Source organism: Procambarus clarkii, chromosome 40, assembly GCF_040958095.1.
Source record: "Procambarus clarkii isolate CNS0578487 chromosome 40, FALCON_Pclarkii_2.0, whole genome shotgun sequence".
Taxonomy (NCBI): domain Eukaryota; kingdom Metazoa; phylum Arthropoda; class Malacostraca; order Decapoda; family Cambaridae; genus Procambarus; species Procambarus clarkii.
In genome coordinates, this window is record NC_091189.1 from 33,123,293 (window position 1) to 33,145,100 (window position 21,808).

The window sequence follows — 21,808 nt, forward strand, 5'->3', positions numbered from 1 at the left end:
CTCCATATCTACTACTGGGTATTTATTTTTCTCACACACTCCAAGGAAGATGCCCATAACAGCTAACTCCCAGGTACCTATTTACTTATTTGTTACTCACCTATTTGTACTCACCTAGTTGTGCTTGCGGGGGTTGAGCTTCGGCTCTTGGGTCCCGCTTCTCAACTGTCAATCAACTGATGTACAGGTTCCTGAGCCTACTGGGCTCTATCATATCTACATTTGGATCCCATCCCATATTGGAGTTGAAAAACATGTCTGTGTAGATCGGTTGGCCAATGAGGCTTGCAGGAAAGAAAACATTGATTATGACTTTGGACTATCTAATGCAATTATTAGAAACATACAAATTTAAGAAATTAATTAAGATTTAGAAGAACTAAGGAAATGCCCAGAGACCTGAAAGCTGCAGTATTAAAAGTTATGACAAGTTTTGTAATAATAGGTATTTGTATGGTCAGCACAGTAACCGGACCAGGCAATGTGATGTAGTCATTGAGCGAATTCGCCTTGGCTATAGACACATCTGGCAGGTTAGTGAGGCTGAGCCACTACCAGAATATTCAGATTGTAAACTCTGTGATAAACCTTTAATGCATTCACTAGAACACTATATTGATGAATGTGAAACCGTAAAGGACTTTAGACCTCCTGGCCTCTTGTACCACCAACTGTGTAACTGTTTCATTTACTCAGGTGTTCTGGACGACATCCTAACAATTTATCCAAAATTTGCTTGTCCATTTTAAACAATGAAGAATTTTTTTTATTTATATTACTTCTAAGCTGCATCACTTATGAACCCATCCCTGCCCTTGTGTGGCAGTGCACAGTAGAAAGTTGTTTTCACATATCCATACATTAAAACATTGATTGTAACCATGATATATATGTGCTTCAGCCTACAGTGTAGACTTATTGTCTTGTGTATGACCCTCTGTCCTGCGTGACAGTGAATACCAGCATTATCCTCACTTTAATAAGACTTAATTGAAATCCTCAAATCAGGCAAAATTTTAATTTTGTCAATAAAGATGTTAATAATAATAATTCATTTAAAACTGTGTATGGAGTTAGCCTCCACCACATTACTGCCTGATGCATTCCATCTGGTAACTACTCTGACACTGAAAAAGTTCTTTCTAACGTCCCTGTGGCTCATTTGAGTACTCAGTCTCCACCTGTGACCTCTTGTTCGCGTACCACCCGTTTTAAACATTTGATCCTTGTTTACCCCTGTCAATTACCATGAGAATTTTGTAGGTAGTGATCATGTCTCACCTTACTCTTCTGTCTTCCAGTGTTGTGAGGTGCAGGTCACGCAGCCTTTCCTTGTAACTCATGCCTTTTAGTTCTGGGGCTAGCCTAGTGAACTCTGAACTTTTTCCAGCTTCGTCTAGTGGTTGACAAGGTACGGGCTCCATGCTGGGGCCGTATACTCCAGGATTGGTCTTACATATGTGGTATATACAAGGTTCTGAAGGATTCCTTACACATCTTGAGGTTATCTCGAAATGATTTGGGGGCTTTAGTGTCCCCGCGGCCCGGTCCTCGACCAGGCCTCCACCCCCAGGAAGCAGCCCGTGACAGTTGACTAACACTCTAGTACCTATTTTACTGCTAGGTAACAGGGGCATAAGGTGAAAGAAACTCTGCCCATTGTTTCTCGCCGGCGCCCGGGATCGAATCCGGGACCACAGGATCACATGTCCAGCGTGCTGTCCGCTCTGCCGACCGGCTCCCCATGTTCTTGTGGGCTTCAGAAGACAGGTTTGGTGTTACATCAACTCCTAGATCTTTATCTCTGTCCGTTTCATTAAGTACTTCATCTCCTATTCGGAATCCAGTGTCTGGCCACTTGTTTTCCCCGCCTAGTTTCATTGCCTTACATTTACTCGGGGTGAACTTTAGTAGCCATTTGTTGAATTATTCATTCAGTTTGTCTAGATCACCTGTTGTTGTTGTTGTTAAAGATTCGCTACCTGGAACAAAACGTTCCAAATTACACGGGCTATGGTGATCCCGTAGAATACTAGATCACCTTGTAGCCTCATACTATCTTCCTCTGTCTTAATCCTCCTCGTAATTTTTGCATTATCAGCAAATAATGAGAGAAACGAGTCTATACCCTCTGGGAGATCATTTAGATGTATCGGAAACAGTATAGGTCCAAGAGCTGAATCCTGCGGGACTCCACTAGTGACTCCTCGCCAATCTGAAACTTCATCCCTCACAGTGTCTCGCTGTCTTCTGTTGCTTAGGTAGTCCCTTATCCAATGGAGTACCTTCCCTTTCACTAGTGCCTGCATCTCCAGCTTTCACACTTGTCTCTTGTGTGGAACTGTGTCAAAGGCTTTCCGACAATCCAAAAATATGCAGTCTGCCCAGCCCTTTCTTGCCTGATTTGTGTTGCTCATAGAATTCAATTAATCCTGTGAGGCAGGACTTGCCATCCCTGATCCCATGTTGATGCTGTTTTATAAAGTTCTTTCGCTCCAGATGTTCCATTAGCTTTCTTCACACAATCTTTGCCATCAGCTTGCATGGTATGCAAGTTAGGGACACTGGCCTGTAGTTCGGTGCTTCCTGTCTATCCCTCTTCTTGTGTATCGGCACTACATTAACCGTTTTCAAAATCTTTGGCAGCTCCCTTGTTACCAGTGATTTGTTATACAATATGGAGAGTTGCACACACAGTGCTTCTGCTCCGTTGTTTAGTATCCATGGGGAGATTCCATCCGGGCCTATAGCATTCACCTAGTTTTGCTTACAGAGGTTGAACTCTGGTCTTTCGGCCCGCCTCTTAAACTGTCAATCAATCAACTGTTACTAACTGCAAACTAATACCCTCCCTCCCTCCCACACAAGCACACAAGAATCAGCTCGTAACAGCTGTCTAACTCCCAGGTACCTATTTGCTGCTAGGTAACAGGGGTATCGGGGTGAAAGAAACTCTGCCAATTTGTCTCTGTCGGCGCCGGGAATCGAACCCGGGCCACAGAATTACGGGAAGAGTTCCGCGCGCTGTCCACTCAGCTACCAGACCCCTGTATAATATTTAATTATTACCGACACAACCCATTTGATAATATTAAGAGCTTTGCCTTCAGGGAGAATCGAACTCCCGGCCTCTGGTTTACTAGACCAGCGCTCTGCCCACTGAGCTATGAAGGCCCGAGATAGTGTGTGTGTGTGTGTGGTGTCTGTGTGTGTGTGTGTGTGTGTGTGTGGTGTGTCTGTGTGTGTGTGTCTGTGTCTGTCTGTATGGTGTGTGTGTGTGTGTACTCACCTAGTTGTGTTTGCGGGGGTTGAGCTCTGGCTCTTTGGTCCCGCCTCTCAACCGTCAATCAACAGGTGTACAGATTCCTGAGCCTATTGGGCTCTATCATATCTACACTTTAAACTGTGTATGGAGTCAGCCTCCACCACATCACTTCCTAATGCATTCCATTTGTCAACTACTCTGACACAAAAAAGTTCTTTCTAATACCTCTGTGGCTCATTTGGGCACTCAGTTTCCACCTGTGTTCCCTTATGTGTGTGCCCCTTGTGTTAAATAGCCTGTCTTTATCTACCCTATCAATTCCCTTCAGAATCTTGAATGTGGTGATCATGTCCCCCCTAACTCTTCTGTCTTCCAGCGAAGTGAGGTTTAATTCCCGTAGTCTCTCCTCGTACCTCATACCTCTCAGCTCGGGTACTAGTCTTGTGGCAAACCTTTGAACCTTTTCCAGTTTAGTCTTATCCTTGACTAGATATGAGCTCAACGCTGGGGTTGCATACTCCAGGATTGGCCTGACATATGTGGTATACAAAGTTCTGAATGATTCTTTACACAAGTTTCTGAATGCCGTTCGTATGTTGGCCAGCCTGGCATATGCCGCTGATGTTATCCTCTTGATATGTGCTGCAGGAGACAGGTCTGGCGTGATATCAACCCCCAAGTCTTTTTCTTTCTCTGACTCCTGAAGAATTTCCTCTCCCAGATGATACCTTGTATCTGGCCTCCTGCTCCCTACACCTATCTTCATTAATTTACATTTGGTTGGGTTAAACTCTAACAACCATTTGTTCGACCGTTCCTTCAGCTTGTCTAGGTCTTCTTGAAGCCTCAAACAGTCCTCTTCTGTTTTAATTCTTCTCATAATTTTGGCATCATCCGCAAACATTGTGAGAAATGAATCGATACCCTCCGGGAGATCATTTACATATAACAGAAACAAGATAGGACCGAGTACAGAGCCCTGTGGGACTCCACTGGTGATTTCACGCCAATCAGAGGTCTCACCCCTCACCGTAACTCTCTGCTTCCTATTGCTTAGGTACTCCCTTATTCACTGGAGCACCTTACCTGCCTGTCTCTCCAGCTTATGTACCAGCCTCTTATGCGGTACTGTGTCAAAGGCTTTCCGACAATCCAAGAAAATGCGAAATGCTTTCTTGCTGAAAATGCTTTCTTGCGTAATCTTTTTCACCTGGTCGGTTAATAGAATTCTATTAAGCCAGTCAGGCAAGATTTACCCTCCCTGAACCCATGTTGGCGATCTGTCACGAAGTCCTTTTTCTCCAGATGTGTTACCAGGTTTTTTCTCACGATCTTCTCCATCACCTTGTATGGTATACAAGTCAAGGACACTGGCCTGTAGTTCAGTGCCTCTTGCCTATCGCCCTTCTTGTATATTGGGACCACATTCGCCGTCTTCCATATTTCTGGTGGGTCTCCCGTCTCCAATGACTTACTATACACTATGGAGAGTGGCAAGCAAAGTGCTTCTGCACACTCTTTCAGTACCCATGGCGAGATCCCGTCTGGACCAACAGCATTTCTAGCATCCAGATCCAGCAGGTGTCTCTTGACCTCCTCTCACGTAATTTCGAACTCTTCCAAGGCCGCCTGGTTTACCTCCCTTTCTCCTAGCACAGTGACCTCACCTTGTTCTATTGTGAAGACCTCCTGGAACCTCTTGTTGAGTTCTTCACACACCTCTTTGTCATTCTCTGTATACCAGTCCTCGTCTGTTCTAAGTTTCAATACCTGTTCTTTCACTGTTGTTTTCCTTCTGATGTGACTTTGGAGTAGCTTTGGTTCGGTCTTGGCTTTGTTTGCTATATCATTTTCAAAACTTTTCTCTGCTTCTCTTCTCACCCTGACGTACTCATTCCTGGTTCTCTGGTATCTCTCTCTGCTTTCTGGTGTTCTGTTATTCCGAAAGTTCCTCCACGCCCTTTTGTTCAGTTTCTTCGCTTCCATACATGCCCTATTATACCATGGATTCTTCTGTTGCTTCTCGGATTTCTCCCTTTGGGCCGGGAAGAACCTGTTTACTGCCTCCTGACACTTTTGGGTAACATAGTCCATCATACCCTGTACAGACTTATCTCTGAGGTCTGTGTCCCGAGGTATTTCCCTTAGGAAACTTCTCATCTGTTCATAATTCCCCTTTCGGTATGCCAGCCTTTTGATTCCTAGTTCTTTTTTAGGGGAGATAAGTCCTAGCTCTACCAGGTACTCAAAGTTCAATACACTGTGGTCACTCATTCCAAAGGGCGCTTCCATCTGAACTTCCCTTATATCCCACTCATTTAGGGTAAATATCAAATCAAGCATTGCTGGTTCATCTTCTCCTCTCATTCTCATTGGTACCTTTTGTGTGTGTGTGGTGTGTGTGTGTGTGTGTGTGTGTGTGTGTGTGTGTGTGTGTGTGTGTGTGTGTGTGTGTGTGTGTGTGGAGTGTGTGTGTGTGTTGTGTGTGTGTGAGTGTGTGTGTGGTGTGTGTGTGTGTGTGTGTGTGTGTGTGGTGTGTGTGTGATGTGTGTGTGTCTGTGAGTGTGGTGTGTGTGTGTGTGTGTGTGTGTGTGGTGTGTGTGTGTGTGTGTGTGTGTGTGTGTGTGTGTGTGTGTGTGTGTGTGTACTCACCTAGTTGTACTCACCTAGTTGTGTTTGCGGGGGTTGAGCTCTGGCTCTTTGGTCCCGCCTCTCAACCGTCAATCAACAGGTGTACAGATTCATGAGCCTATCGGGCTCTGTCATATCTACACTTGAAACTGTGTATGGAGTCAGCCTCCACCACATCACTTCCTAATGCATTCCATTTGTCAACCACTCTGACACTAAAAAAGTTCTTTCTAATATCTCTGTGGCTCATTTGGGCACTCAGTTTCCACCTGTGTCCCCTTGTGCGAGTTCCCCTTGTGTTAAATAGACTGTCTTTATCTACCCTATCAATCCCCTTCAGAATCTTGAATGTGGTGATCATGTCCCCCCTAACTCTTCTGTCTTCCAGCGAAATGAGGTTTAATTCCCGTAGTCTCTCCTCGTAGCTCATACCTCTCAGCTCGGGTACTAGTCTGGTGGCAAACCTTTGAACCTTTTCCAGTTTAGTCTTATCCTTGACTAGATAAGGTGTGTGTGTGTGTGTGTGTGTGTGTGTGTGTGTGTGTGTGTGTGTGTGTGTGTGTGTGTGTGTGTGTGGTGTGTGTGTGTGTGAGTGGTGTGTGTGTGTGTGTGTGTGTGTGTGTGTGTGTGTTTGTGTGTGTGTGTGTGTGTGTGTGTGTGTGTGTGTGTGTGTGTGTGTGTGTGTGTGTGTGTGTGTGTGTGTGTGTGTGTGTGTGTGTGGTGTGTGTGTGTGATGTGTGTGTGTGTGGTGTGTGTGTGTGTGAGTGTGATGTGTGTGTGTGTGAGTGTGGTGTGTGTGTGTGATTGTGGTGTGTGTGTGTGTGTGTGTGTGGTGTGTGTGAGTGTGGTGTGTGTGTGTGTGTGTGTATGTGTGGTGGTGTGTGTGGATGTGGGTGTGTGTGTATGTGGGGGGGGGGAGGGTAACCTACCAGTTACCTATCATATGTGTGTGTATATATATATATATATATATATATATATATATATATATATATATATATATATATATATATATATATATATATATATATATATAAATATAACTTTAGAACACTTTCCCACCAGGAGACTCGAACCCTAGCCAGCACAGAAGCCTTCCAGCAACCGGCATAACAGGTACGCCTTAACCCACTCCACCACCTGCTCAGACCCTTAAAAGAGATGGTAATTTTCATACCTCTCACTGTATTTCCCACTTCTATACTTCCCTTCACCTATGCCTCTCCTTCCTCTTTACTCCCCCCCCCCCAAAAAAAAAAATGGGAGTGAGGTCTAACTTGCTCTGCCCCGCCCACCAGCCATGTTGTACCTGTTGCGTTATTACTGAACTATTCTGATGTTCCAATTCGTGGTCGACACTGGCCTTAAAATTAAGGATGGAGGTGGCTTCCACAGCTTCCTCTGTCAGGGCATTTTACTTGGTGACCGCTCGTATTAGGTACAAGTATTTCATTACAATTTTTTTCAACTAATTTTCATGTCCAGTTTTCATCTATATTCTCTCGTTCTACTCTCTCTCTCTCGCAGTTTAAAGAAGCTATCCTTGTCTAGCTTGTCTATTCTCTTATGTATCTTGTATGTTGTGATCATGTTCCTCCGTTTATTCTCTCCTCCAGGGATGTATGAATATCTGTGTGCGAGTGTATGTATACACGTGTATGTGTATAAACTTACACATATGCTTGTGTATGTCTGTATATGTCTCATCGTCCCTCCCCTCCCCCTCCCCCTTTCTTGCAACAAAGCAGCAACAACAGCTGCGTTGCCTGTGAAGACCCACAGCCTCGCTGCACACACGCAGGGGAGCGCCCCAGCCCCGCATCTGTGGTGGAGATGCGCACCTGTGACGGTGTGGCAGATGTCAGGTGTGTGGTGGGGGGGGGGTGCTGGTGGCCACCTGTGGCTCCACATCTGCCACGTGTTGGGCAGGACTGATGACGCTTGGACAGTTATCTGGATGGGATATCCCGGATCAGGTGGTATACCCTGGTATCAGTTAGGGTATCCCAGACCATCTGGGATATACCCCAGATCAGGTATACTCGGGATGTAGGGACCACTGCTACCATGTGAGGCGGGCTGCCTGCCTCTCAGGTGAGTAAACACACATTAGAAAAATACAAAATAAATAAAAAAACACACATTAGGTTAGAAAAACTAAAGCACCGTATTACTGACGTTTTATATGCATAAGACTCGGTAGGTTAAGGGGGTTGCTTGGGTTAATACGTGTCTGCTTAGGTCAAAACTTTAGTTTTTTAAGGAATGGTAAAGAGAACGGGCAGTGATTGATAACAGATCACTACAATGGGATCGAACCCGTTTCCCTGAATTTTCTAGTCCCATGCACTACCGACTGAACCATGATGAGCGGTGGCACAATGGGATAGATCCCGCATCATAGGACTCCCCAGAAATGGTCGCGAGTTCGAGCCGATTGTCCGGTTTTAGTATTTTCTCACCAATCAGTTCTTGTTACGTTGTGAATATCTAATGTTAGATACAGGAGGGTTAGGAAGGGTGATCACACAGTCATGGCATTATATATATATATATATATATATATATATATATATATATATATATATATATATATATATATATATATATATATATATGCGAACAAGCCTGAATGGTCCCCAGGACTATATGCGAATGAAAACTCACACCCCAGAAGTGACTCGAACCCATACTCCCAGAAGCAACGCAACTGGTAACTACAGGGCGCCTTAATCCGCTTGACCATCACGGCCGTCAAAAGGAAGTGATAGCCGAGGCTATTTGAGCCACTTCCCCGACGGCAACTCGGATGGTAATCTTGGGCATAGCATTTCACCAAATCACCTCATTCTTTGGGGCACACGTGAGGAACACAAATGCGAACAAGCCTGAATGGTCCCCAGGACTATATGCGAATGAAAACTCACACCCCAGAAGTGACTCGAACCCATACTCCCAGAAGCAACGCAACTGGTAACTACAGGGCGCCTTAATCCGCTTGACCATCACGGCCGTCAAAAGGAAGTGATAGCCAAGGCTATTTGAGCCACTTCCCCGACGGCAACTCGGATGGTAATCTTGGGCATAGCATTTCACCAAATCACCTCATTCTTTGGGGCACACGTGAGGAACACAAATGCGAACAAGCCTGAATGGTCCCCTGGACTATATGCGAATGAAAACTCACACCCCAGAAGTGACTCGAACCCATACTCCCAGAAGCAACGCAACTGGTAACTACAGGGCGCCTTAATCCGCTTGACCATCACGGCCGTCAAAAGGAAGTGATAGCCGAGGCTATTTGAGCCACTTCCCCGACGGCAACTCGGATGGTAATCTTGGGCATAGCATTTCACCAAATCACCTCATTCTTTGGGGCACACGTGAGGAACACAAATGCGAACAAGCCTGAATGGTCCCCAGGACTATATGCGAATGAAAACTCACACCCCAGAAGTGACTCGAACCCATACTCCCAGAAGCAACGCAACTGGTAACTACAGGGCGCCTTAATCCGCTTGACCATCACGGCCGTCAAAAGGAAGTGATAGCCGAGGCTATTTGAGCCACTTCCCCGACGGCAACTCGGATGGTAATCTTGGGCATAGCATTTCACCAAATCACCTCATTCTTTGGGGCACACGTGAGGAACACAAATGCGAACAAGCCTGAATGGTCCCCTGGACTATATGCGAATGAAAACTCACACCCCAGAAGTGACTCGAACCCATACTCCCAGAAGCAACGCAACTGGTAACTACAGGGCGCCTTAATCCGCTTGACCATCACGGCCGTCAAAAGGAAGTGATAGCCGAGGCTATTTGAGCCACTTCCCCGACGGCAACTCGGATGGTAATCTTGGGCATAGCATTTCACCAAATCACCTCATTCTTTGGGGCACACGTGAGGAACACAAATGCGAACAAGCCTGAATGGTCCCCAGGACTATATGCGAATGAAAACTCACACCCCAGAAGTGACTCGAACCCATACTCCCAGAAGCAACGCAACTGGTAACTACAGGGCGCCTTAATCCGCTTGACCATCACGGCCGTCAAAAGGAAGTGATAGCCGAGGCTATTTGAGCCACTTCCCCGACGGCAACTCGGATGGTAATCTTGGGCATAGCATTTCACCAAATCACCTCATTCTTTGGGGCACACGTGAGGAACACAAATGCGAACAAGCCTGAATGGTCCCCAGGACTATATGCGAATGAAAACTCACACCCCAGAAGTGACTCGAACCCATACTCCCAGAAGCAACGCAACTGGTAACTACAGGGCGCCTTAATCCGCTTGACCATCACGGCCGTCAAAAGGAAGTGATAGCCGAGGCTATTTGAGCCACTTCCCCGACGGCAACTCGGATGGTAATCTTGGGCATAGCATTTCACCAAATCACCTCATTCTTTGGGGCACACGTGAGGAACACAAATGCGAACAAGCCTGAATGGTCCCCTGGACTATATGCGAATGAAAACTCACACCCCAGAAGTGACTCGAACCCATACTCCCAGAAGCAACGCAACTGGTAACTACAGGGCGCCTTAATCCGCTTGACCATCACGGCCGTCAAAAGGAAGTGATAGCCGAGGCTATTTGAGCCACTTCCCCGACGGCAACTCGGATGGTAATCTTGGGCATAGCATTTCACCAAATCACCTCATTCTTTGGGGCACACGTGAGGAACACAAATGCGAACAAGCCTGAATGGTCCCCAGGACTATATGCGAATGAAAACTCACACCCCAGAAGTGACTCGAACCCATACTCCCAGAAGCAACGCAACTGGTAACTACAGGGCGCCTTAATCCGCTTGACCATCACGGCCGTCAAAAGGAAGTGATAGCCGAGGCTATTTGAGCCACTTCCCCGACGGCAACTCGGATGGTAATCTTGGGCATAGCATTTCACCAAATCACCTCATTCTTTGGGGCACACGTGAGGAACACAAATGCGAACAAGCCTGAATGGTCCCCAGGACTATATGCGAATGAAAACTCACACCCCAGAAGTGACTCGAACCCATACTCCCAGAAGCAACGCAACTGGTAACTACAGGGCGCCTTAATCCGCTTGACCATCACGGCCGTCAAAAGGAAGTGATAGCCGAGGCTATTTGAGCCACTTCCCCGACGGCAACTCGGATGGTAATCTTGGGCATAGCATTTCACCAAATCACCTCATTCTTTGGGGCACACGTGAGGAACACAAATGCGAACAAGCCTGAATGGTCCCCAGGACTATATGCGAATGAAAACTCACACCCCAGAAGTGACTCGAACCCATACTCCCAGAAGCAACGCAACTGGTAACTACAGGGCGCCTTAATCCGCTTGACCATCACGGCCGTCAAAAGGAAGTGATAGCCGAGGCTATTTGAGCCACTTCCCCGACGGCAACTCGGATGGTAATCTTGGGCATAGCATTTCACCAAATCACCTCATTCTTTGGGGCACACGTGAGGAACACAAATGCGAACAAGCCTGAATGGTCCCCAGGACTATATGCGAATGAAAACTCACACCCCAGAAGTGACTCGAACCCATACTCCCAGAAGCAACGCAACTGGTAACTACAGGGCGCCTTAATCCGCTTGACCATCACGGCCGTCAAAAGGAAGTGATAGCCGAGGCTATTTGAGCCACTTCCCCGACGGCAACTCGGATGGTAATCTTGGGCATAGCATTTCACCAAATCACCTCATTCTTTGGGGCACACGTGAGGAACACAAATGCGAACAAGCCTGAATGGTCCCCAGGACTATATGCGAATGAAAACTCACACCCCAGAAGTGACTCGAACCCATACTCCCAGAAGCAACGCAACTGGTAACTACAGGGCGCCTTAATCCGCTTGACCATCACGGCCGTCAAAAGGAAGTGATAGCCGAGGCTATTTGAGCCACTTCCCCGACGGCAACTCGGATGGTAATCTTGGGCATAGCATTTCACCAAATCACCTCATTCTTTGGGGCACACGTGAGGAACACAAATGCGAACAAGCCTGAATGGTCCCCAGGACTATATGCGAATGAAAACTCACACCCCAGAAGTGACTCGAACCCATACTCCCAGAAGCAACGCAACTGGTAACTACAGGGCGCCTTAATCCGCTTGACCATCACGGCCGTCAAAAGGAAGTGATAGCCGAGGCTATTTGAGCCACTTCCCCGACGGCAACTCGGATGGTAATCTTGGGCATAGCATTTCACCAAATCACCTCATTCTTTGGGGCACACGTGAGGAACACAAATGCGAACAAGCCTGAATGGTCCCCTGGACTATATGCGAATGAAAACTCACACCCCAGAAGTGACTCGAACCCATACTCCCAGAAGCAACGCAACTGGTAACTACAGGGCGCCTTAATCCGCTTGACCATCACGGCCGTCAAAAGGAAGTGATAGCCGAGGCTATTTGAGCCACTTCCCCGACGGCAACTCGGATGGTAATCTTGGGCATAGCATTTCACCAAATCACCTCATTCTTTGGGGCACACGTGAGGAACACAAATGCGAACAAGCCTGAATGGTCCCCAGGACTATATGCGAATGAAAACTCACACCCCAGAAGTGACTCGAACCCATACTCCCAGAAGCAACGCAACTGGTAACTACAGGGCGCCTTAATCCGCTTGACCATCACGGCCGTCAAAAGGAAGTGATAGCCGAGGCTATTTGAGCCACTTCCCCGACGGCAACTCGGATGGTAATCTTGGGCATAGCATTTCACCAAATCACCTCATTCTTTGGGGCACACGTGAGGAACACAAATGCGAACAAGCCTGAATGGTCCCCAGGACTATATGCGAATGAAAACTCACACCCCAGAAGTGACTCGAACCCATACTCCCAGAAGCAACGCAACTGGTAACTACAGGGCGCCTTAATCCGCTTGACCATCACGGCCGTCAAAAGGAAGTGATAGCCGAGGCTATTTGAGCCACTTCCCCGACGGCAACTCGGATGGTAATCTTGGGCATAGCATTTCACCAAATCACCTCATTCTTTGGGGCACACGTGAGGAACACAAATGCGAACAAGCCTGAATGGTCCCCAGGACTATATGCGAATGAAAACTCACACCCCAGAAGTGACTCGAACCCATACTCCCAGAAGCAACGCAACTGGTAACTACAGGGCGCCTTAATCCGCTTGACCATCACGGCCGTCAAAAGGAAGTGATAGCCGAGGCTATTTGAGCCACTTCCCCGACGGCAACTCGGATGGTAATCTTGGGCATAGCATTTCACCAAATCACCTCATTCTTTGGGGCACACGTGAGGAACACAAATGCGAACAAGCCTGAATGGTCCCCAGGACTATATGCGAATGAAAACTCACACCCCAGAAGTGACTCGAACCCATACTCCCAGAAGCAACGCAACTGGTAACTACAGGGCGCCTTAATCCGCTTGACCATCACGGCCGTCAAAAGGAAGTGATAGCCGAGGCTATTTGAGCCACTTCCCCGACGGCAACTCGGATGGTAATCTTGGGCATAGCATTTCACCAAATCACCTCATTCTTTGGGGCACACGTGAGGAACACAAATGCGAACAAGCCTGAATGGTCCCCAGGACTATATGCGAATGAAAACTCACACCCCAGAAGTGACTCGAACCCATACTCCCAGAAGCAACGCAACTGGTAACTACAGGGCGCCTTAATCCGCTTGACCATCACGGCCGTCAAAAGGAAGTGATAGCCGAGGCTATTTGAGCCACTTCCCCGACGGCAACTCGGATGGTAATCTTGGGCATAGCATTTCACCAAATCACCTCATTCTTTGGGGCACACGTGAGGAACACAAATGCGAACAAGCCTGAATGGTCCCCTGGACTATATGCGAATGAAAACTCACACCCCAGAAGTGACTCGAACCCATACTCCCAGAAGCAACGCAACTGGTAACTACAGGGCGCCTTAATCCGCTTGACCATCACGGCCGTCAAAAGGAAGTGATAGCCGAGGCTATTTGAGCCACTTCCCCGACGGCAACTCGGATGGTAATCTTGGGCATAGCATTTCACCAAATCACCTCATTCTTTGGGGCACACGTGAGGAACACAAATGCGAACAAGCCTGAATGGTCCCCAGGACTATATGCGAATGAAAACTCACACCCCAGAAGTGACTCGAACCCATACTCCCAGAAGCAACGCAACTGGTAACTACAGGGCGCCTTAATCCGCTTGACCATCACGGCCGTCAAAAGGAAGTGATAGCCGAGGCTATTTGAGCCACTTCCCCGACGGCAACTCGGATGGTAATCTTGGGCATAGCATTTCACCAAATCACCTCATTCTTTGGGGCACACGTGAGGAACACAAATGCGAACAAGCCTGAATGGTCCCCAGGACTATATGCGAATGAAAACTCACACCCCAGAAGTGACTCGAACCCATACTCCCAGAAGCAACGCAACTGGTAACTACAGGGCGCCTTAATCCGCTTGACCATCACGGCCGTCAAAAGGAAGTGATAGCCGAGGCTATTTGAGCCACTTCCCCGACGGCAACTCGGATGGTAATCTTGGGCATAGCATTTCACCAAATCACCTCATTCTTTGGGGCACACGTGAGGAACACAAATGCGAACAAGCCTGAATGGTCCCCAGGACTATATGCGAATGAAAACTCACACCCCAGAAGTGACTCGAACCCATACTCCCAGAAGCAACGCAACTGGTAACTACAGGGCGCCTTAATCCGCTTGACCATCACGGCCGTCAAAAGGAAGTGATAGCCGAGGCTATTTGAGCCACTTCCCCGACGGCAACTCGGATGGTAATCTTGGGCATAGCATTTCACCAAATCACCTCATTCTTTGGGGCACACGTGAGGAACACAAATGCGAACAAGCCTGAATGGTCCCCAGGACTATATGCGAATGAAAACTCACACCCCAGAAGTGACTCGAACCCATACTCCCAGAAGCAACGCAACTGGTAACTACAGGGCGCCTTAATCCGCTTGACCATCACGGCCGTCAAAAGGAAGTGATAGCCGAGGCTATTTGAGCCACTTCCCCGACGGCAACTCGGATGGTAATCTTGGGCATAGCATTTCACCAAATCACCTCATTCTTTGGGGCACACGTGAGGAACACAAATGCGAACAAGCCTGAATGGTCCCCAGGACTATATGCGAATGAAAACTCACACCCCAGAAGTGACTCGAACCCATACTCCCAGAAGCAACGCAACTGGTAACTACAGGGCGCCTTAATCCGCTTGACCATCACGGCCGTCAAAAGGAAGTGATAGCCGAGGCTATTTGAGCCACTTCCCCGACGGCAACTCGGATGGTAATCTTGGGCATAGCATTTCACCAAATCACCTCATTCTTTGGGGCACACGTGAGGAACACAAATGCGAACAAGCCTGAATGGTCCCCAGGACTATATGCGAATGAAAACTCACACCCCAGAAGTGACTCGAACCCATACTCCCAGAAGCAACGCAACTGGTAACTACAGGGCGCCTTAATCCGCTTGACCATCACGGCCGTCAAAAGGAAGTGATAGCCGAGGCTATTTGAGCCACTTCCCCGACGGCAACTCGGATGGTAATCTTGGGCATAGCATTTCACCAAATCACCTCATTCTTTGGGGCACACGTGAGGAACACAAATGCGAACAAGCCTGAATGGTCCCCAGGACTATATGCGAATGAAAACTCACACCCCAGAAGTGACTCGAACCCATACTCCCAGAAGCAACGCAACTGGTAACTACAGGGCGCCTTAATCCGCTTGACCATCACGGCCGTCAAAAGGAAGTGATAGCCGAGGCTATTTGAGCCACTTCCCCGACGGCAACTCGGATGGTAATCTTGGGCATAGCATTTCACCAAATCACCTCATTCTTTGGGGCACACGTGAGGAACACAAATGCGAACAAGCCTGAATGGTCCCCAGGACTATATGCGAATGAAAACTCACACCCCAGAAGTGACTCGAACCCATACTCCCAGAAGCAACGCAACTGGTAACTACAGGGCGCCTTAATCCGCTTGACCATCACGGCCGTCAAAAGGAAGTGATAGCCGAGGCTATTTGAGCCACTTCCCCGACGGCAACTCGGATGGTAATCTTGGGCATAGCATTTCACCAAATCACCTCATTCTTTGGGGCACACGTGAGGAACACAAATGCGAACAAGCCTGAATGGTCCCCAGGACTATATGCGAATGAAAACTCACACCCCAGAAGTGACTCGAACCCATACTCCCAGAAGCAACGCAACTGGTAACTACAGGGCGCCTTAATCCGCTTGACCATCACGGCCGTCAAAAGGAAGTGATAGCCGAGGCTATTTGAGCCACTTCCCCGACGGCAACTCGGATGGTAATCTTGGGCATAGCATTTCACCAAATCACCTCATTCTTTGGGGCACACGTGAGGAACACAAATGCGAACAAGCCTGAATGGTCCCCAGGACTATATGCGAATGAAAACTCACACCCCAGAAGTGACTCGAACCCATACTCCCAGAAGCAACGCAACTGGTAACTACAGGGCGCCTTAATCCGCTTGACCATCACGGCCGTCAAAAGGAAGTGATAGCCGAGGCTATTTGAGCCACTTCCCCGACGGCAACTCGGATGGTAATCTTGGGCATAGCATTTCACCAAATCACCTCATTCTTTGGGGCACACGTGAGGAACACAAATGCGAACAAGCCTGAATGGTCCCCAGGACTATATGCGAATGAAAACTCACACCCCAGAAGTGACTCGAACCCATACTCCCAGAAGCAACGCAACTGGTAACTACAGGGCGCCTTAATCCGCTTGACCATCACGGCCGTCAAAAGGAAGTGATAGCCGAGGCTATTTGAGCCACTTCCCCGACGGCAACTCGGATGGTAATCTTGGGCATAGCATTTCACCAAATCACCTCATTCTTTGGGGCACACGTGAGGAACACAAATGCGAACAAGCCTGAATGGTCCCCAGGACTATATGCGAATGAAAACTCACACCCCAGAAGTGACTCGAACCCATACTCCCAGAAGCAACGCAACTGGTAACTACAGGGCGCCTTAATCCGCTTGACCATCACGGCCGTCAAAAGGAAGTGATAGCCGAGGCTATTTGAGCCACTTCCCCGACGGCAACTCGGATGGTAATCTTGGGCATAGCATTTCACCAAATCACCTCATTCTTTGGGGCACACGTGAGGAACACAAATGCGAACAAGCCTGAATGGTCCCCAGGACTATATGCGAATGAAAACTCACACCCCAGAAGTGACTCGAACCCATACTCCCAGAAGCAACGCAACTGGTAACTACAGGGCGCCTTAATCCGCTTGACCATCACGGCCGTCAAAAGGAAGTGATAGCCGAGGCTATTTGAGCCACTTCCCCGACGGCAACTCGGATGGTAATCTTGGGCATAGCATTTCACCAAATCACCTCATTCTTTGGGGCACACGTGAGGAACACAAATGCGAACAAGCCTGAATGGTCCCCAGGACTATATGCGAATGAAAACTCACACCCCAGAAGTGACTCGAACCCATACTCCCAGAAGCAACGCAACTGGTAACTACAGGGCGCCTTAATCCGCTTGACCATCACGGCCGTCAAAAGGAAGTGATAGCCGAGGCTATTTGAGCCACTTCCCCGACGGCAACTCGGATGGTAATCTTGGGCATAGCATTTCACCAAATCACCTCATTCTTTGGGGCACACGTGAGGAACACAAATGCGAACAAGCCTGAATGGTCCCCAGGACTATATGCGAATGAAAACTCACACCCAGAAGTGACTCGAACCCATACTCCCAGAAGCAACGCAACTGGTAACTACAGGGCGCCTTAATCCGCTTGACCATCACGGCCGTCAAAAGGAAGTGATAGCCGAGGCTATTTGAGCCACTTCCCCGACGGCAACTCGGATGGTAATCTTGGCATAGCATTTCACCAAATCACCTCATTCTTTGGGGCACACGTGAGGAACACAAATGCGAACAAGCCTGAATGGTCCCCAGGGACTATATGCGAATGAAAACTCACACCCCAGAAGTGACTCGAACCCATACTCCAGAAGCAACGCAACTGGTAACTACAGGGCGCCTTAATCCGCTTGACCATCACGGCCGTCAAAAGGAAGTGATAGCCGAGGCTATTTGAGCCACTTCCCCGACGGCAACTCGGATGGTAATCTTGGGCATAGCATTTCACCAAATCACCTCATTCTTTGGGGCACACGTGAGGAACACAAATGCGAACAAGCCTGAATGGTCCCCAGGACTATATGCGAATGAAAACTCACACCCCAGAAGTGACTCGAACCCATACTCCCAGAAGCAACGCAACTGGTAACTACAGGGCGCCTTAATCCGCTTGACCATCACGGCCGTCAAAAGGAAGTGATAGCCGAGGCTATTTGAGCCACTTCCCCGACGGCAACTCGGATGGTAATCTTGGGCATAGCATTTCACCAAATCACCTCATTCTTTGGGGCACACGTGAGGAACACAAATGCGAACAAGCCTGAATGGTCCCCAGGACTATATGCGAATGAAAACTCACACCCCAGAAGTGACTCGAACCCATACTCCCAGAAGCAACGCAACTGGTAACTACAGGGCGCCTTAATCCGCTTGACCATCACGGCCGTCAAAAGGAAGTGATAGCCGAGGCTATTTGAGCCACTTCCCCGACGGCAACTCGGATGGTAATCTTGGGCATAGCATTTCACCAAATCACCTCATTCTTTGGGGCACACGTGAGGAACACAAATGCGAACAAGCCTGAATGGTCCCCAGGACTATATGCGAATGAAAACTCACACCCAGAAGTGACTCGAACCCATACTCCCAGAAGCAACGCAACTGGTAACTACAGGGCGCCTTAATCCGCTTGACCATCACGGCCGTCAAAAGGAAGTGATAGCCGAGGCTATTTGAGCCACTTCCCCGACGGCAACTCGGATGGTAATCTTGGGCATAGCATTTCACCAAATCACCTCATTCTTTGGGGCACACGTGAGGAACACAAATGCGAACAAGCCTGAATGGTCCCCAGGACTATATGCGAATGAAAACTCACACCCAGAAGTGACTCGAACCCATACTCCCAGAAGCAACGCAACTGGTAACTACAGGGCGCCTTAATCCGCTTGACCATCACGGCCGTCAAAAGGAAGTGATAGCCGAGGCTATTTGAGCCACTTCCCCGACGGCAACTCGGATGGTAATCTTGGGCATAGCATTTCACCAAATCACCTCATTCTTTGGGGCACACGTGAGGAACACAAATGCGAACAAGCCTGAATGGTCCCCAGGACTATATGCGAATGAAAACTCACACCCCAGAAGTGACTCGAACCCATACTCCCAGAAGCAACGCAACTGGTAACTACAGGGCGCCTTAATCCGCTTGACCATCACGGCCGTCAAAAGGAAGTGATAGCCGAGGCTATTTGAGCCACTTCCCCGACGGCAACTCGGATGGTAATCTTGGGCATAGCATTTCACCAAATCACCTCATTCTTTGGGGCACACGTGAGGAACACAAATGCGAACAAGCCTGAATGGTCCCCAGGACTATATGCGAATGAAAACTCACACCCCAGAAGTGACTCGAACCCATACTCCCAGAAGCAACGCAACTGGTAACTACAGGGCGCCTTAATCCGCTTGACCATCACGGCCGTCAAAAGGAAGTGATAGCCGAGGCTATTTGAGCCACTTCCCCGACGGCAACTCGGATGGTAATCTTGGGCATAGCATTTCACCAAATCACCTCATTCTTTGGGGCACACGTGAGGAACACAAATGCGAACAAGCCTGAATGGTCCCCAGGACTATATGCGAATGAAAACTCACACCCAGAAGTGACTCGAACCCATACTCCCAGAAGCAACGCAACTGGTAACTACAGGGCGCCTTAATCCGCTTGACCATCACGGCCGTCAAAAGGAAGTGATAGCCGAGGCTATTTGAGCCACTTCCCCGACGGCAACTCGGATGGTAATCTTGGGCATAGCATTTCACCAAATCACCTCATTCTTTGGGGCACACGTGAGGAACACAAATGCGAACAAGCCTGAATGGTCCCCAGGACTATATGCGAATGAAAACTCACACCCCAGAAGTGACTCGAACCCATACTCCCAGAAGCAACGCAACTGGTAACTACAGGGCGCCTTAATCCGCTTGACCATCACGGCCGTCAAAAGGAAGTGATAGCCGAGGCTATTTGAGCCACTTCCCCGACGGCAACTCGGATGGTAATCTTGGGCATAGCATTTCACCAAATCACCTCATTCTTTGGGGCACACGTGAGGAACACAAATGCGAACAAGCCTGAATGGTCCCCAGGGACTATATGCGAATGAAAACTCACACCCCCAGAAGTGACTCGAACCCATACTCCCAGAAGCAACGCAACTGGTAACTACAGGGCGCCTTAATCCGCTTGACCATCACGGCCGTCAAAAGGAAGTGATAGCCGAGCTATTTGAGCCACTTCCCCGACGGCAACTCGGATGGTAATCTTGGGCATAGCATTTCACCAAATCACCTCATTCTTTGGGGCACACGTGAGGAACACAAATGCGAACAAGCCTGAATGGTCCCCAGGACTATATGCGAATGAAAACTCACACCCCAGAAGTGACTCGAACCCATACTCCCAGAAGCAACGCAACTGGTAACTACAGGGCGCCTTAATCCGCTTGACCATCACGGCCGTCAAAAGGAAGTGATAGCGAGGCTATTTGAGCCACTTCCCCGACGGCAACTCGGATGGTAATCTTGGGCATAGCATTTCACCAAATCACCTCATTCTTTGGGGCACACGTGAGGAACACAAATGCGAACAAGCCTGAATGGTCCCCAGGACTATATGCGAATGAAAACTCACACCCCAGAAGTGACTCGAACCCATACTCCCAGAAGCAACGCAACTGGTAACTACAGGCGCCTTAATCCGCTTGACCATCACGGCCGTCAAAAGGAAGTGATAGCCGAGGCTATTTGAGCCACTTCCCCGACGGCAACTCGGATGGTAATCTTGGGCATAGCATTTCACCAAATCACCTCATTCTTTGGGGCACACGTGAGGAACACAAATGCGAACAAGCCTGAATGGTCCCCAGGACTATATGCGAATGAAAACTCACACCCCAGAAGTGACTCGAACCCATACTCCCAGAAGCAACGCAACTGGTAACTACAGGGCGCCTTAATCCGCTTGACCATCACGGCCGTCAAAAGGAAGTGATAGCCGAGGCTATTTGAGCCACTTCCCCGACGGCAACTCGGATGGTAATCTTGGGCATAGCATTTCACCAAATCACCTCATTCTTTGGGGCACACGTGAGGAACACAAATGCGAACAAGCCTGAATGGTCCCCAGGACTATATGCGAATGAAAACTCACACCCCAGAAGTGACTCGAACCCATACTCCCAGAAGCAACGCAACTGGTAACTACAGGGCGCCTTAATCCGCTTGACCATCACGGCCGTCAAAAGGAAGTGATAGCCGAGGCTATTTGAGCCACTTCCCCGACGGCAACTCGGATGGTAATCTTGGGCATAGCATTTCACCAAATCACCTCATTCTTTGGGGCACACGTGAGGAACACAAATGCGAACAAGCCTGAATGGTCCCCAGGACTATATGCGAATGAAAACTCACACCCAGAAGTGACTCGAACCCATACTCCCAGAAGCAACGCAACTGGTAACTACAGGGCGCCTTAATCCGCTTGACCATCACGGCCGTCAAAAGGAAGTGATAGCCGAGGCTATTTGAGCCTTCCCCGACGGCAACTCGGATGGTAATCTTGGGCATAGCATTTCACCAAATCACCTCATTCTTTGGGGCACACGTGAGGACACAAATGCGAACAAGCCTGAATGGTCCCAGGACTATATGCGAATGAAAAC

General features: G+C 48.6%; 1 non-coding gene across 1 annotated transcript; it reads right to left on the reverse strand.

The window, feature by feature from the left end:
- Positions 1-3,101: 3,101 nt before the first annotated feature.
- TRNAT-AGU (transfer RNA threonine (anticodon AGU)) lies at positions 3,102-3,174 on the reverse strand. The gene has a single exon. It is a non-coding gene; the product is annotated as a tRNA-Thr (tRNA).
- Positions 3,175-21,808: the final 18,634 nt, after the last annotated feature.